This window comes from Rattus rattus, chromosome 4 (assembly GCF_011064425.1).
Source record: "Rattus rattus isolate New Zealand chromosome 4, Rrattus_CSIRO_v1, whole genome shotgun sequence".
NCBI lineage: Eukaryota > Metazoa > Chordata > Mammalia > Rodentia > Muridae > Rattus > Rattus rattus.
The window spans coordinates 55,261,002-55,277,029 of record NC_046157.1 but is presented as its reverse complement, the minus strand read 5'-3'; positions in this window follow the sequence as shown (position 1 = coordinate 55,277,029).

Below are 16,028 nucleotides of genomic sequence, written 5' to 3'. Positions count from 1 at the left end.
TAAGATCAAGAATCGACAAATGGGATCTCATAAAACTGCAAAGCTTCTGTAAGGCAAAGGACACTGTGGTTAGGACAAAACGGCAACCAACAGATTGGGAAAAGATCTTTACCAATCCTACAACAGATAGAGGGCTTATATCCAAAATATACAAAGAACTGAAGAAGTTAGACAGCAGGGAGACAAATAACCCTATTAAAAAATGGGGTTCAGAGCTAAACAAAGAATTCACAGCTGAGGAATGCCGAATGGCTGAGAAACACCTAAAGAAATGTTCAACATCGTTAGTCATAAGGGAAATGCAAATCAAAACAACCCTGAGATTTCACCTCACACCAGTGAGAATGGCTAAGATCAAAAACTCAGGTGACAGCAAATGCTGGCGAGGATGTGGAGAAAGGGGAAGACTCCTCCATTGTTGGTGGGATTGCAGACTGGTACAACCATTCTGGAAATCAGTCTGGAGGTTCCTCAGAAAATTGGACATTGAACTGCCTGAGGATCCAGCTATACCTCTCCTGGGCATATACCCAAAAGATGCCCCAACATATAAAAAAGACACGTGCTCCACTATGTTCATCGCAGCCTTATTTATAATAGCCAGAAGCTGGAAAGAACCCAGATGCCCTTCAACAGAGGAATGGATACAGAAAATGTGGTACATCTACACAATGGAATATTACTCAGCTATCAAAAACAATGACGTTATGAAATTCGTAGGCAAATGGTTGGACCTGGAAAATATCATCCTGAGTGAGCTAACCCAATCACAGAAAGACATACATGGTATGTACTCATTGATAAGTGGCTATTAGCCCAAATGCTTGAATTACCCTAGATGCCTAGAACAAATGAAACTCAAGAGGGAGGATCAAAATCTGAATGCAGATCGCTTCTGAGAGACACAGCCAGAATACAGCAAATACAGAGGTGTATGCCAGCAGGAAACCACTGAACTGAGAACAGGACCCCTGTTGAAGGAATCAGAGAAAGAACTAGAAGAGCTTGAAGGAGCTCGAGACCCCATATGTACAGCAATGCCAACCAACCAGAGCTTCCAGGGACTAAGCCACTACCCAAAGACTATACATGGACTGACCCTGGACTCTGACCTCGTAGGTTGCAATGAATATCCTAGTAAGAGCACCAGTGGAAGGGGGAAGCCCTGGGTCCTGCTAAGACTGAACCCCTAGTGAACTAGACTGTTGGGGAGAGGGCAGCAATGGGGGAGGGTTGGGAGGGGAACACCCATAAGGAAGGGAGGGGGGAGGGGGATGTTTGCCCGGAAACCGGGAAAGGGAATAACACTCGAAATGTATATAAGAAATACTCAAGTTAATAATAATAATAAAAAACTGACGCTGAGCCATGGTTCCCTCAGCTGAGCCATGGCCCCCTCAGCATCCTATTTACACATTTAGCGATTCCCTCTGAAAGGTTAAAAATAATGTCCCAGAGAACCCCAGATTTTATCTCAATGCTCTTTATATTTTGTAAGGCTATTCTGCAAACTAAATTCTCTCTGTTCATTTATTAAAGTTCTCCTTTCTTCTTACTCTACCAAACTCCATTTTTCTGTGGCTTGTTATTATTAGAGTCGTTCCTGTGACTTATATTAGTCATTGGCGAGTGTGGAGCCTGAGCAATACATTATTTGAATAATAAATAATTTTAATATATGCAAAACTTTTGACTATAACGGACATTCTTTTAAATTAGTCAGAATAAAAATATTTTCAGGAGAATGAGGAATTAAATAAAATATTTTAATAATATGTATTTTTAAGTTGGGAATTAGTTTACAGACACCTTTTATGCATTGAAATTATGCAATTTCTAACTGAAGAAAGTCACTCCAAGGCAGTCACTTGATGTCTTCTGAGGGTTTCTTTTCATTGCCTGTTATTATTTTATGAGGTTGCCAGAAGTGGAGTTTCACTTAGGAACATTAAACTTCTGCTATATGAGTCTCAGCTACATCAGCCAGTCTTTGTCAATTTGCCTTGTTGTGATTTTCTCTGAACTCGGAGAGAAAAGGAAATTTCTGCTCCAATGGTGACTGACAAGTACATCAGCCAGATTATTATCTGTGGCTTCCACTGCACAGGCGGAAAATGGGGCAAAATTTAAAATGGTGCTTTTATTTCAAAACAAACAGAAATTTCCATGGGTTACTATTTAGTAACCCATGGAACTAAACCTTCATCTTGTACACCTGTGTTTCCTTCTTCTATCAACCAAACTGGTTCATCTCCCTGCTATATCAAACAATTACTGTTATATTTAGAATCACAGGAAATGTTTATTTAGATATAATTTTACCACGTAAAGAAGGAAAGTAGAGTGAATAGCAAGCCAGGAAGTAGTGTTCCTCGGTGGGCGAAGCGTTAGTTTATGCCTCCGTGTATCTATCTGCCACCAGCTCCCACTCCGACTTTCCACAGTAGTAACTGCAACCTGAGAGTCATAAGGTGAAATAAACCTTTCTTCCCCATGTTGAGTTTGGTCACAGTGTTTCATCACAGCAACAGAAGCCCTAATTAACAGCCATCCTTAATTCTAGGGTTGAAATCACAGTTACAATGACACTGTTGCTGTTGACTATATATATATATATGTGTGTGTGTGTGTGTTTGTGTGTGTGTGTGTATGTATATATAGTCATACATATGAATATATATATATATATATATATATTACAGAAAATATTAATTCAACCTATGGGTTCATATCTTGAAAACAGCAGCAGCACCAGCAAAATTCTCTCAAGTTCACCAAGGAGAGTTTTTCCTCACAAATAATCCCAGTAAGAAATGGCTTGCATCACTCTTATAAGTCATTTGCTTATTTGTTCTTTTATCAACTCATCAAAAGTGGATCACCTCATGACTCCAAGATAAGCACTGTCCAAAGTCATGAGGAAGGTACAGTTCCTCCAGGGACTTCCTGAAATCTCAGGGAAAGAATCGTTGCTGTGGGCATACCTCCCATTTAAATGCACACTTTCTGTTGCTCATACCTTCACATTTTCCCAAACACAAATGCTTGCTGGAACCAGAACAGGAGGAGAAAAGAATTAAAGGTGACCTGTGAGAGGAGTGCTAGGGTCTCTAATTAAGCACAAGGTACTTGTGTTTGGTTTTGGCCATGTGAGAGTACATCCATCATCACAGAGGCCCTCTTTACAACAAACAATAAGCATAGGTTTGTAAATGAAACCTCCCCATTTTTAACACTACCAACAGTACTGTTGTTGAATAAACACTTGGAATAGTTTTGGTTTGGTTGGCTGATATTCAAACAGGTACCAAGACCCAGTGACCCCCAGTTATCAACTTGCATCAAGAAACTTCCTTACATGAGTGGACATTAGCCTTGCCCATGCTGGAGTTTCCTCCTCAACAGGAGGCAAGCTGAGCTCACTGCCTTCATGGAATGTGTTTTATAAGAATTAATGGCCCTGGGAAGGATTTAGATCTTCTTAGATAAGGAAACTATTCAAACAAACACTGTGATTGTTGGTACAGTTTCATGCTAAAGAGTGGTCCCCCCTGTCCCAAACCATAGTGTTTCAGTTCTGTTTATAACAAGAGAGTAGTGAAGGAGAACGTTCTTCGAACTTCTTAAAATCAACTTTAATAACACACCTGCAGTCTGTTTATTTCTAAATCACTTTGAGATGTTTGAAAGGCTTCTTCAGAAAACCCGTATCTGTTTCCCAAAATAGTAATGAAGAATACATTCTTGGTTGTTGACCAGATATTCTTATGATTTCTGTGAGGACCAGATGCACAGTTACAGAGAAAGGAAGATTAGGGTGTGTGCCCTCCTCTTATGGACACCCAGCATACAGCTTCTTCCTGCTTGAAAGAGGCAGAAAATGTACACCTCATGTCCCTGCCACTCAAGGACCCTATAGATATGGGTGTCAACATAGAGAAAAACAGTATTTCTCTTAACAGAAATCCCATGCCAATCCCATGCGAATGTGTGAGTTTTGGGGAATCAAACACAGTGCTATGCCCCAATCCCTCCAGAGATTTCTTTGCCCACATATTACACAAATACACAGGAGTAAGTCTGCTCACTAATTAAGATGGCATTTCCCCCAAGCCAGTTTCATAGATCAGATGGGGAAACTTTGCAGTTCCAGTGTCCTAACTGGAAACAATTATAACCCCTTCCCCCGAATTTAGAGGTTTAATAAACAAAATTCTTTAGTGCTATTATTAAGATCATTGTGCTAAATTGCTAATATGTAATATAAATTATATATATATATATTATATATTTAAAAAAGAGAAATGCTACACTTTTAGGAGAAATATAAACTGATAAAATTCATATGTTCTAATTCTCCTTCATATGTATGAAAACACAATGCAAACTAAAAATAAATAAGGCTACAAATTATGAGCGAAATAAGGGGTTCTAGTGCAACCTATTGTATAGTTTTGAGGATAATATGGTGAGACTTGGAAACAACTTAGAAATTACTTTAAGGTTAGTCATCAAAGCAGCAATAAAAAATTCAAAATTTGCTTATCAGTGTGAAGGCTTCCTAATAGGAAGAAGGGTCTTATGTTTCCTACAAAAGTAAAATTACTAAGGAGTTTGATGACATCCGATCTCAGAGTCTATGTGTCCCACAAGACTGACTGACTTCATAGCAATAGACAGTCACGAGGACCAGAAATAGAGCCACAAATGCAGGGATGAAAAGAAAACCCTTTGATTAAGTTACCAGCATTTCATAAACTCATTGCACATTTTATTGTATACATCATTAATACATATGCATTTTCTTTACAGAAAGCAATGAGCTTGATCATGATGTTATTTCAAGTATACATTGACTATATTGACTCATCATTACTCTCTCCTGCCTCCCTTGTCTTTATCCTTGTTCCAAGTAATTCTTTCCTAATATTTTTTAGTAATACAGGAAAAATATAGGAACAATTATTTATTTCCCAAATACAGAGCTAATTGATGTATTTGGAATATTTGCTTATAAGTTTATGGAATTACCATGTATACTATCATAGTTCTTAAGCAGAATCCTCACACTAGAGAATTATTAATGCTTTTAGAATCAACGAACAGCTGAACCTCCTAACATAATGCCTTGGTTTACCCTCAGTAACAGGAATGTGGTTTTTATTAGTACTTATTAGCCCTAGCTCTAGAGAAAAGACTGCCACCTACTGAACAATTGTGGTGTCTTCTTGGAGTCAGATTGTATCCCTTTCTTTGTGTCCTTGATATGAAAGGGGTATCATATTCTTCCCCCCAACCCTGAAACTAGGAGAGGGATAAATGCAAGTGAATCAGAGAAGAGAGTATTCTATGTATGGACCTGGTGATAATAACACTTATGGTGAGGGAAACTTGTCAGGGAATTTTCAAGTATTATGCTATTAGTCTTTGTGATATCCCAAAAAAGGGAGATTATCATGTCTGTCAACTATGGATCTGAGGACCTTAGACTCTCAGATTAAAGGGGTGACTTCTGATAATACCATTCTGGAGATCAGGGCTAACCTCTTGGAGAATCAATCTCTCTCTCTCTCTCTCTCTCTCTCTCTCTCTCTCTCTCTCTCTGGTGTGAATGTGAGTGTGTGTGTGTGTGTGTGTGTGTGTGTGTGTCTGTGTGTCTGTGTGTCTGTGTGTCTGTGTGTCTGTGTGTGTGTTGTAGAAGTACTTTTCTGTGGATTTTAGCTAATATGGACCCAAAGAATCTAGTGAATTGTGATTAACACAGGATAGAGAGAGATTTTAGTTCTCAAAGGTTCTATGAACTTCTTTTATTTGGAACTTAACTAATTAGACTCGAATCACAGTGGTTTTTCACAGGTCAACTTGAGCATGAAAAAACACAGATACTATTGGTGGGCAAATCTACCAGGATCTATCAACAGTATGCAAAGCTTTGTGGCAGAGAGATTTGATAAGTTGAAGAGCTTTGAGTCTCGCTAACAGTGTTATAAGACTTTGCATTGCACTGTTTGTTTCTAAGGTGACAGAAAAAAAATCCGATTGAATACAATATCAGAAAAGGGCACTGCTCAGAATTGCACACAAATTTTAACACCATCTGTTTAACTATAGAGAGAAGTGTGTGTCTCAGTCAGGTGTCTGAAAATCGAGTTAGTATAGATTGCATGAGGTAGACGTAAATAGAGACATAGAGTGCTTGCTTCGGCAGCACATATACTAAAATTGGAACGAGACATAGAAATGCACACACAAGTGCGTGCGCGCACACACACACACACACACACACACACACACACACACACCAGTTCATCAACAAAAAACTGCATGAAATGATGGCACAATGTGCCATGAAATTGCAAGTTCACTAAGCAATAAATGCACGAAGGGGTGTGACAAGTGGCAGGAGCAGACCAGTCTCCTCTCAGCGAGACACAAAAACAGGATTGCGAGCAAACTAAAGAAACCCAGATCACTAAAGGTGAACATGTTTTTCCCCAGGACTTTTGAAGAGAATAAAACTTTTTACCACATTCATAGTCACAAGATGATGGGAAGTAGCAACTCAAGTCCTTTCCTCGCTGTATAGATGGGTATCAGAATAGATCTCCAATGGAAAATCCAGGACGGTACTCAGGTTATCTGCGTTTCTTGTGTTCTGTTTCAGCAATCAGAGCTTATGATGGAGTAGGATATTTACAGAGGGGATATTGAGCAATAGCACAGCAAAAAGCAACACTATATCCTTGAACTGATACAGAGCCTTCCTGAAAAGGGCAGTAACCCTTGAAAGTAGGTTAATATGCCACAGGGTTTTGCTTTATGGCTTTTATGAGTGGAAACACCTTTAATTAAAGGGAGAGATTGTTGGCAATAGGATGAAAAGGAATGGGGAAGCAGAATGTTTTATTCCAAAAAGGCACACCTCTTGGTTTAGCACCTTTTATTAACAAGATATGGCTTTGACCACAGTTTTTTATCAACAGCAAAAATACTGATACTGTATTTTCATGACAATAATACTATCTACCTAAGGTCTGATGATACAGTTCAAACCATGCTCGTTATTATTACATCACAATTATTTTCACTTCCAAGGGGTAAGAAGTCATTTTCAGCACAGTGACAATTGCTATTGTGTCCCTTTTTTCTCTCCCTTTAGGGAACAAATGCACACTGACACCAGTGGGGTCTCCTGAAACAGAAGGTATGGCTACAGCAAGTCATGAGCAAAAACGTTTTTCAGATGCTAAAGAAAACAAAAAGACTTCACCCCCCACCTCTGAATTAAGTACAGAATGAACAAGTAGATAAGCCAGGATCAAATTGAAAATGAAGACTCCCAGATCATGCTAGGAGAAGTTATTAAGGGAGTAAGAATAAAGAGAATGACATAGGATTCAACCCTGGAAAACATTTTTAATTGTGTTCAATACAAGAAGGAGGAGGAGACTAAAACAGATCTTATGTTTCCCTAGGCCTTTAAATAAGAATAACTTACCCAAAGACACAAACAGCATATGAGCTTTATTGGAGGCAACAATGGAGTAAGTTACACTTTTACTGTAGTTTGAAGGATTCAGGACTCAGTAATCACCCCCTCGAACTTTGACAAAATCTCTAATACAAATACTTTTTGTGCTTTGTCTTCTCCAGTTGTTTTCTTTTCCAAAAAGTCCTTACTCCCTTAAATATAGTAATCTGAAGTGTACAATTATGCAGCGTCATCAGTGTCTCTTGCATACCCCATTTCTATACCCTAGTCAACATGAGAGAAAGATTTGCATATCAGAGAACCACAAACATACCATCTCATCCCAATCATGTCTTCTGAAGAGAATATAATAGATGTTTTATTTGCAACTTCTGTAGAAGTAAATTAAAATTTGACAAATTAAAAATTTAGAAAATACAAATTTCTCTAAAAAAAATACACTGGGGTGAGAGTAGTGGAGAAAATGTTTGCTGCACAAGCTTGAGGGCCAGAGTATTGATCGCAGAACACTCACAGAGGAGTCAAGTGTGCCTGGAGGCTGCCTGTGCACTTAGGAGGTAGAGATGGGATTCCCCTGGGAAAGCTAGCTGGCTTCAGGGAGAAGCCTTACACAATAAGGAGAGGGTTATCAAGGAAGAAAATGAACACCAACTTTAGGTCTCTATGTACACATATGTGCATAGGCTTGTATCCCACACACATGAGCCTGCATATATCTGAACATATATATGCATACATATTACATACAAATACATGCAGAAATAATATCAATAGAATCAAGAAGATAACAATTGACAAAGCTTGAGTGTGGTCACATTCCTCATTATTTCACACAACCTATACCACCTGTTCACACTATGTCCACCTGTTCAAACTACGTCTGTCTGTCCGCCTCCATCTCTTTGGAATACATTAGCTCATGTCACATAGGAAACATTAATCCCCTAGAAAAGGGTTTATGACCTTTAAACCGCAACAACAACAAAACCATGGTCAGGCAATTTTCTATCATTATGTTCCCTAGTACAATAAGAACATTAGAAAACAGAATATTTCTGATCTCTGTGTAGGTTCATGAGAAAATCGGCTAACCAACATTCTACCACAATTTATCAGCCATTATGGTCTGACCTTTGCAACTTAAAGTCAGTGATGAAATGGAGGAAGTAGGATCTTAAAAAAAAATATTCTTCCTGTTTATATCAGCAGACATCGCAGTCTTGTGGTTTTCCCTCTCACTAAGACTCTCTGCTTGTGATAGAAAGTTCACGTCACTGTGTTGGGGCAAAGGTATGGAGTGAGGGTCATAAAATACTGTGTGCTCTTGAGTTACAGGAGATGTTTGCCAAGATTTATAGCATCGTCTGAATTTGTGGAGACTTGGGAAAATACAATTTAGTATCTTAAAATCCTGGAAAAAGGGCTAGACCTGTAGCTTGGTGAACAAAGGATTTGCTATGCAAATGTGAGGACCAGAGCTTGGATCTCTAAAATAATCACATGCAAGCCATGCTGAGTTGGTAGCTGCCCCTAGTTCCAGCACCAGAGATGCAGAGATAGGGACTATCCTGGCAAATTGCTAGGAGACCAACCTGAATCCATGATGTCTGGGTTCAGTGAGAGACCCTGCATCAGTAAATGACGTGCGCAGGAATCTCACACGATGAGCCAACTTTGGGTCTCTAACTCACATGAACACAAGCATGCACCTCCTTCCATCTTTTGTCTTCCAGGGCTATGCCTTTACTCTGGGAAACGGTCACTGGAAACCCAGACTTAGGAGAAAATGAGAAATTTTCCAATACAACCTAGATTGGAGCTTCCCCCTTTTTTTCAATAAAGTCCATGGGCCAGGATGTAGAAAGTGCAGGAGATGCACATTACCTCTGCAACACAGTAGAGTTGGCCTTGGTGCCAGTGGTGCTGGTGAACCAGCCCTGAAGACATGAGCCTGGGAAATCTGACTCTGCCCCTCAGTTACCTGCAGTGGGCTTGCCCAAGGAGAGATGCCCTCCTATGCCTTACTCCTCACCACCTTTGGCAAGCTGGAGAACTGGCCCTGGGGTCATGAGAGCAGGAGAGCAGCTCTTTTGAGAGCGGGCCCTGCACCTTTCCTAGGCACCATAGAGTTAGCCCTGGTTTCTTGAAGGCAGGAGAGCCAGTTCTGAGGTCATGAGAGTGAGAGAGTTGGCCCTGGCACCTATCGGCAGCAGTATTGGGTGAGCTAGCCAGGACAGTGCTAGAGAGCTTACCCTAGTGGTGTGGGTGCTAGAGAGCTAACACAATGACTAACTCAGCTACCACTCTGGCACAAGACTCTGAATTGGCCCAGCCCAACATCTACCCCATCTATGAATTGCTGAAGAGTGTGAAGAAGCCAGTCCTACAGATCCAATCCTGCAGGTTCTTCATGACACAAGGCAACAACAGGATGTCCAAAGGAGTCCTGGTAAAGATCCAATATTGACAGTGTAGCAGAAGCCAGAGTCCTCAAACCAGATCAATTAATTACTCATTGAAAAAAATTTGCATGTAAAGACATGTGGACAAAAGAGTATACTGTAGGACACTATGACGTGCTACAGCTTCTGTATTGAGATTTGCTATTGTTGCTGCTGTTGCTGCTGCTGTGTTTGTTTGTTGAATTTCTTTTTATTTTCTTGGGGCAGGGAGTTCCAGGGAAGAAGGCCAATAGAAGGGACTGGGAGATGAGGGAATTGCTAAGTATGATCTGAAATTCACAAACAATCAATAAAAAACTATTGTAAAGGTGCAGGAGAGAACAAATAGGAGTCTCAGTCAAATTAAGACCTTTTGTTGGCAACTCTTTACTCCAAGACCTAGTTAAAAGGACTCTATAAAGTGTTGAAAATTTTAATTAGTATTATGATAAACTGATGATACAACATCAAAAATTGGAAGAAAAAGAGTGCTATTGTTGGCCTAATACATCTGTCACCCATCTGCTGCTTGGCTCCAAGCAGCTAGCAGAGGTCGTGACTTTTGAGAAAGTGCTCGATTATTTTGTGGCCCAAACCATTTCAATTTTCGAAAGAAATGCCCAAACATTTTGAGACATGGGATTGAATACAAGAACATACTGAAGCTGAGGCCATGTCCCCCCCGAGGTGGTACTGTGAGCCTATGATGTCTTTTCTGGAACCTTCTGCTCTAAAAGGTGAAAGTCCTTTTTCACAGTCTATTTTTTTCCAGTGGAGTGGTCTATGCCCAAGGTGAATGCACTCTAAAGTGCTCTGAGATGATAAGATTAATTATGTCATCACCTGGCTTGATCAACAATAAACTGTTCGTAGAGCAGCCCTGTGCATTTTGATATGAAAAGAAGTAGCCATGTTTGTTTGAGGTAAGACTGCCTTCTAAGTATGTCACAGGACTAATTGGTCACATAGCTTTATGGATCTGTGAAAATCAAGCTTTCTGATGACTGGGATCCACTGCTGACCCTAGTAAGAAGCTATTTATTCTACATGAGATCCTTGTCTCCACCAAGAACAAAATTTAATTATGAAGACCTTGTTATATGCTAAATACTTCCCAAAATGCTTCCTTCCACCAATTATCACATTTATGTCAAACCCAAAATAGCAAAATTATCATTTAAAAGGTGAGAAAAATTAACTAAAGTGAAGTGTCCTTTCCAAGTTATCAGAGCTAGACAGTAACTCAAAATGAGACCTTTGGATCCACAGAACTATCTTTATTATGCTGACTTCATAATAATCTATGCCAAATTCATTGTGCCTAAAATATGAGTTCTGGACAATGATTTCTCATTTACTGTTGCTCAGCAGCACTTCCCCTAACCACAGGTACCGTCAGAAATCTCTATGCAATATGTAACTTTATCATGTTTAAAGGCATGACCAATTAAGGAGTATATAAGAATCTCTGGGTTTATTCTAGGTTTATATTCTGAGTATAGACACATATTTATATATGAATTCCATTCATATACATACATACACATAGATAGATATAGATGGCATATATATGGATATGTGTATATATGTGTGAATGTATGTATGTATGTATATGAATGCCAAGCAGACATATTTTTGTCTTGGCATCCTCTCAAATGAAGAAAAGGACAATGGTGCTATGAAGGAATTTAATAGACATTTAATACATTAATGCTTTGAAAAGTTCTGTGTCCACAAGCTCTGCTGATTAATATTCTCTTAATTACAAAGGCAAATAGCAAACTAATAGCTGTTCTATTCTAAAATTTTGATACTTTATGTATATACTTATATTTCATGTAACAAAATTCTACTATTAAATTTACTATAAAATTATAATTTTAGTACATTTTAATTAATATACATTTGCACAAAGAGACTAGTTTTACAAGTGAGAATATTTCTGTAAGAAAATAGTAATAATAACAAAATATATGGAATCAGGCTGCAAGAGATACCTTAGTTTTTGAGGAAGTTTTAAGGGTGGTATGTGGAAATGTACCTGTGTGAAGAAATAGCTTCTTGGAAGTTACAGTGAGGGCTAAATACTTATGTTAACCTCTTCTCTTCTGGGCTACTAGAATACCTTCTGCCTTTCCTGTAACTGAGTAGTTAATGCCTGTTCTTTTTAATTATTGGGAGCTTTCATTAATAAAGGCACTTAATTTTTAGCCACTGTAAAAGTTATCTTTACAGCTGGTTCAATTGTGTATTATAAGACAACAAGAGACATAAATACGTTTTTTTAAAATTCCTTGTACTGTTTTCTGTCTAGAATGCTAAGCCATTCTTCCAATCATGAAAATGCATTACTTTGGAGGAGAGAAGACCTGAAGAGAACTTTAGACTGAGCCATGGAGAGGGTTCAGTAGGTAGAGTGGTTGCTATGTAAGACCAAGGATGGGAGTTGGAATTCTTGATTAACTTAAACCCAGCACTGTCATGTGAGTCTGCAATTCTGGTACTTCTCCTATGAGACAGGCAGCGGCAGGTAAGAGTATCTGGAAGCTGTCATCTGTACAGTCTGGTAAGTTCAGAGGTGAACAATAAAGGGTCCCTGTCCCAAACAATATCAGAGATAAAGACGACCCGTCATGGTGCCATTCACACTCCACAGCATTCCGACACCGACACTTACACTCACACACGTATACATGCACACACATGTACATGCATGCACATACATCACACACAGAGAAAATTTAGAATTAAAGAGTGCAATGAAAACAACCATATGCATTTTGTTATCCGACTACAGGTTAATTCATTGTTTCCTTAATTGCTAACAGATGAGCAGACAAACTGGTAGCGACTGTAGGGGTGTAGAAACACCGTGAAGGAAATGGAAGTCAGTTATCAGTACACACTTTCAAGCTGGAAGACTTTCACCCTTATCTGTCACATGCCAAGCTCTTTCCATGGTTATGACTTTATGTAACTGATTTTAAATGATTATTTTCTCTTTGATAACTGTCTGTTGCATTCAATAAAACCATAACACACTTTAATCTCTGACCTTCAGTTACAATGGAGGGGACTACTCATCGCAATGATGCTCCTTCTATGAACTATTATAAAATTTGCTGTTTGCCAGTGCGCTGAAAAATACTATACAGTCATGTGCCACTAGTCACAGAGATGTGATTTGAACAATGTAAGATGAGGCTGTTTTGTTGTTGGGTAAATACCATGGAGGGCACTTACAGGACACTAGGTAGATGGCTGAGATCATTTAGTTGAAGTGACCTCCTATTACAACCAGAACACTTGGTAACACAAGTTACTGGAAGAAGGTGCTGACGGTATGATGTGTGGCTCCATTACAAAGTAACATGTCCTATAAGCATCATGTAATGATACTTTAAAACAACAGCAGAAAGTACAGCCTTATAAACACACAAACCGAAACATCACCCACTATTATACATTGTGTGTTATGCATAATTATTGGTGCTATCCTCTTGTCCAGCTCAAAACACAACGATGTGATTTATACAAGTATCACCAAAAACCTGTTTTCTTCCCTTTTTTTCCCGGTACTGTGATAGAATTCCCTGACAAAATCAACATAAGAGAGGAAGGGTTTATTTCAGCTCACGGCTCAAGGACCATTTGTCACCCTGCGAAGGTCAAGGCAGCAGGAGATTAAAGTCAATGATTACATTACTGTACTGTGATGAATGCATGCATAGTTCCCGGGTTCCTTTCTAACTTCCAGGATCCCTTTCTGGGGGAATTGATACATCTACAATTAAACAGGCCCTCCAACCAATGACAGTCAGGATAATTTCCTGCCATCATCCTTACAGCTACATTTCCTAGGTGATGCTACAGGTGGTCAGGCTAGCAATTAACACTAAGCTAAGAGTCACACATATGGACAGAACTATACTATTATGGAGGGCTGGCTCTGAAATAGGAAAATGTCAGCTTCATTTTATTTTTAAGTGACTACTACTATGTAGGCCAGCCAGAAACTAAGCAAAACATCTCTACGGAGCACATCATTACCCTTCCTTAAGTTACCTCAAATATTTTGCTTTTAACTACTCCCATATAATTGAGATGTAACGTATATGAAAATCTGGTGAGCGCCACATTCACAGCAGTCTGCCCTATTCAATTTGCTTGGGATTCTCTTCAAACCATTCTCTATGGAGCGGCTTGCTTGTGAGTTAAAACTTTTCTGTCGTTGCTGAAGTAAAATGTAAACTCTTAGGTGGCTGCAATTCACCATTCATGGTTCGTCTATTGCATTCAGAGGACCAGTTGATCCAAATGCTGGGAAGCCATGCCCCGGTGCTGTGAAACAGCCTACGGAGTGGGAGTGGGCAGATACAGCTTCCGAACTTAACCAAGGGGTGCACAGCAGTTTTGTAGTTAGCCTCAACGACAATATTAAATTATGTTTGGTTAAAAATTCGTTTGCCTTTTGCCGTTTTTAAGATTAAAAATTAACTGTATGCCTGTTTCATGTTTGTGTGTAGAGACGCGCATGTGAATGCAGTTACAAGCAGGGGCCAGAAGAGGGTGTTAAATACACCACCTACATCCACAGAAAGTCAGAAGCTCTTTAAGAGCAGTGAGCGTTTATAGTAGCCAAGCCAGCCCTACGGCCTCTTCTTAGTGTAATGCTACCCTCAGGTTATTCGGCAATACCATCACTGTATACCAGCATATAGCATATTACCATTGCTAGTAGTTCTGTGATACGCATGGATGTGAGTGCGTTCCCCACTGTTTAGCAGGCACTGGTTGTTCTGTGTCACTCTAGTGTTGTTTCTAATACTTCTACCTCAAGACAGCGTATTTAGTGTATCGTTTTTAAAAATGAAGAAGTGTGGTTATCCTTGCTTTCTCTTGTTACCTTAACAATCAGCTTGGACTAGAGAACTGTAGAAAACATTAAAACATTTTGTCAAACAGTAACATAGTCCTTTATTATTATTACGTGTGGTTCTCATCCCTCGTCGAGTCTTGCTTTATCTGCTTTGTATTATAGGAGACATTACTATATGGATGTCGAGAATTGCAAATCCCACCTGCCAGGGATAAAGACTGATTATTAATTCATATGTCTTCATATTTTCTATCATGGGGCCAAAACTTACCTACCAAGACAAAAACAATTTCCCGAAAGAACAATATTAGTTATTTTTTAAAATTTAGATCACATGACAATGTTTAATTTGGTGGATCTAGACATATTAAAACCAAAGAAAAAAGTATGATCATTAATCTATTTTTAACTAATATTAAAAATTAAATTAGCCAAGTTATGCTTCAGTCATATTGATTCTAGAAACCACTCTGTTAAATCAAATCTTTGAAATGAACAGTAATTCACAGTCCGAAGTGGCGAAAGAAACAAAGAAATATAAGGCAGGAGGATGTTAAATACTATTCTACGAGCTGGAGAAATAGCTCTGTGATTAAGAGCAGATATTTGCATAGGACCCCAATTTGGCTCTCTACAACCATGCTACTTGGCTCACAACTCCCTGTAACTCCAGCTCCAGAAACCATAGATGCTTTGGCCTCCAGTGTCTTCAGCAGCCATGTGTGCATGCCCATACAAAGAAATATGGTTAAAAATAGTACAATGGTCTTTAAAGTTATGCTAAATTACAGCCCTATGGCCATTTCAGTTTTATATTAATTCTTCTTCACTTAAGAGAGTGAGTTTTCTCATAGTCAAACCATTTTACACTAAAAGCACAAGGGATGTGTTCTCAGAACATCAGCAGGAAAGATACTTTTTCTTCTAGTTGTCAAGGGTAGATTACCCATGGGAGTCTCCCGTTCCTCTTTCTTAAGTCAATTACTTAATTCTGTCCCTGTAATTATTTGTCTTTGTCAATTCACATCAAAACAACATAGCTACAGGGAGTTATCCTTGGCTGTACAGCTTAATTAAGAGTCTATGAGTAAAGAATCCTGTTGTCAGGCTTCATTCCGAAGTCCAATTACCGGAAAACAAATGTTTCTGGACAAGACTGTGATTTTTACTACACTGAATCAATAAAATTTTCCTGGAAACAGGTTAACAGTCTAAG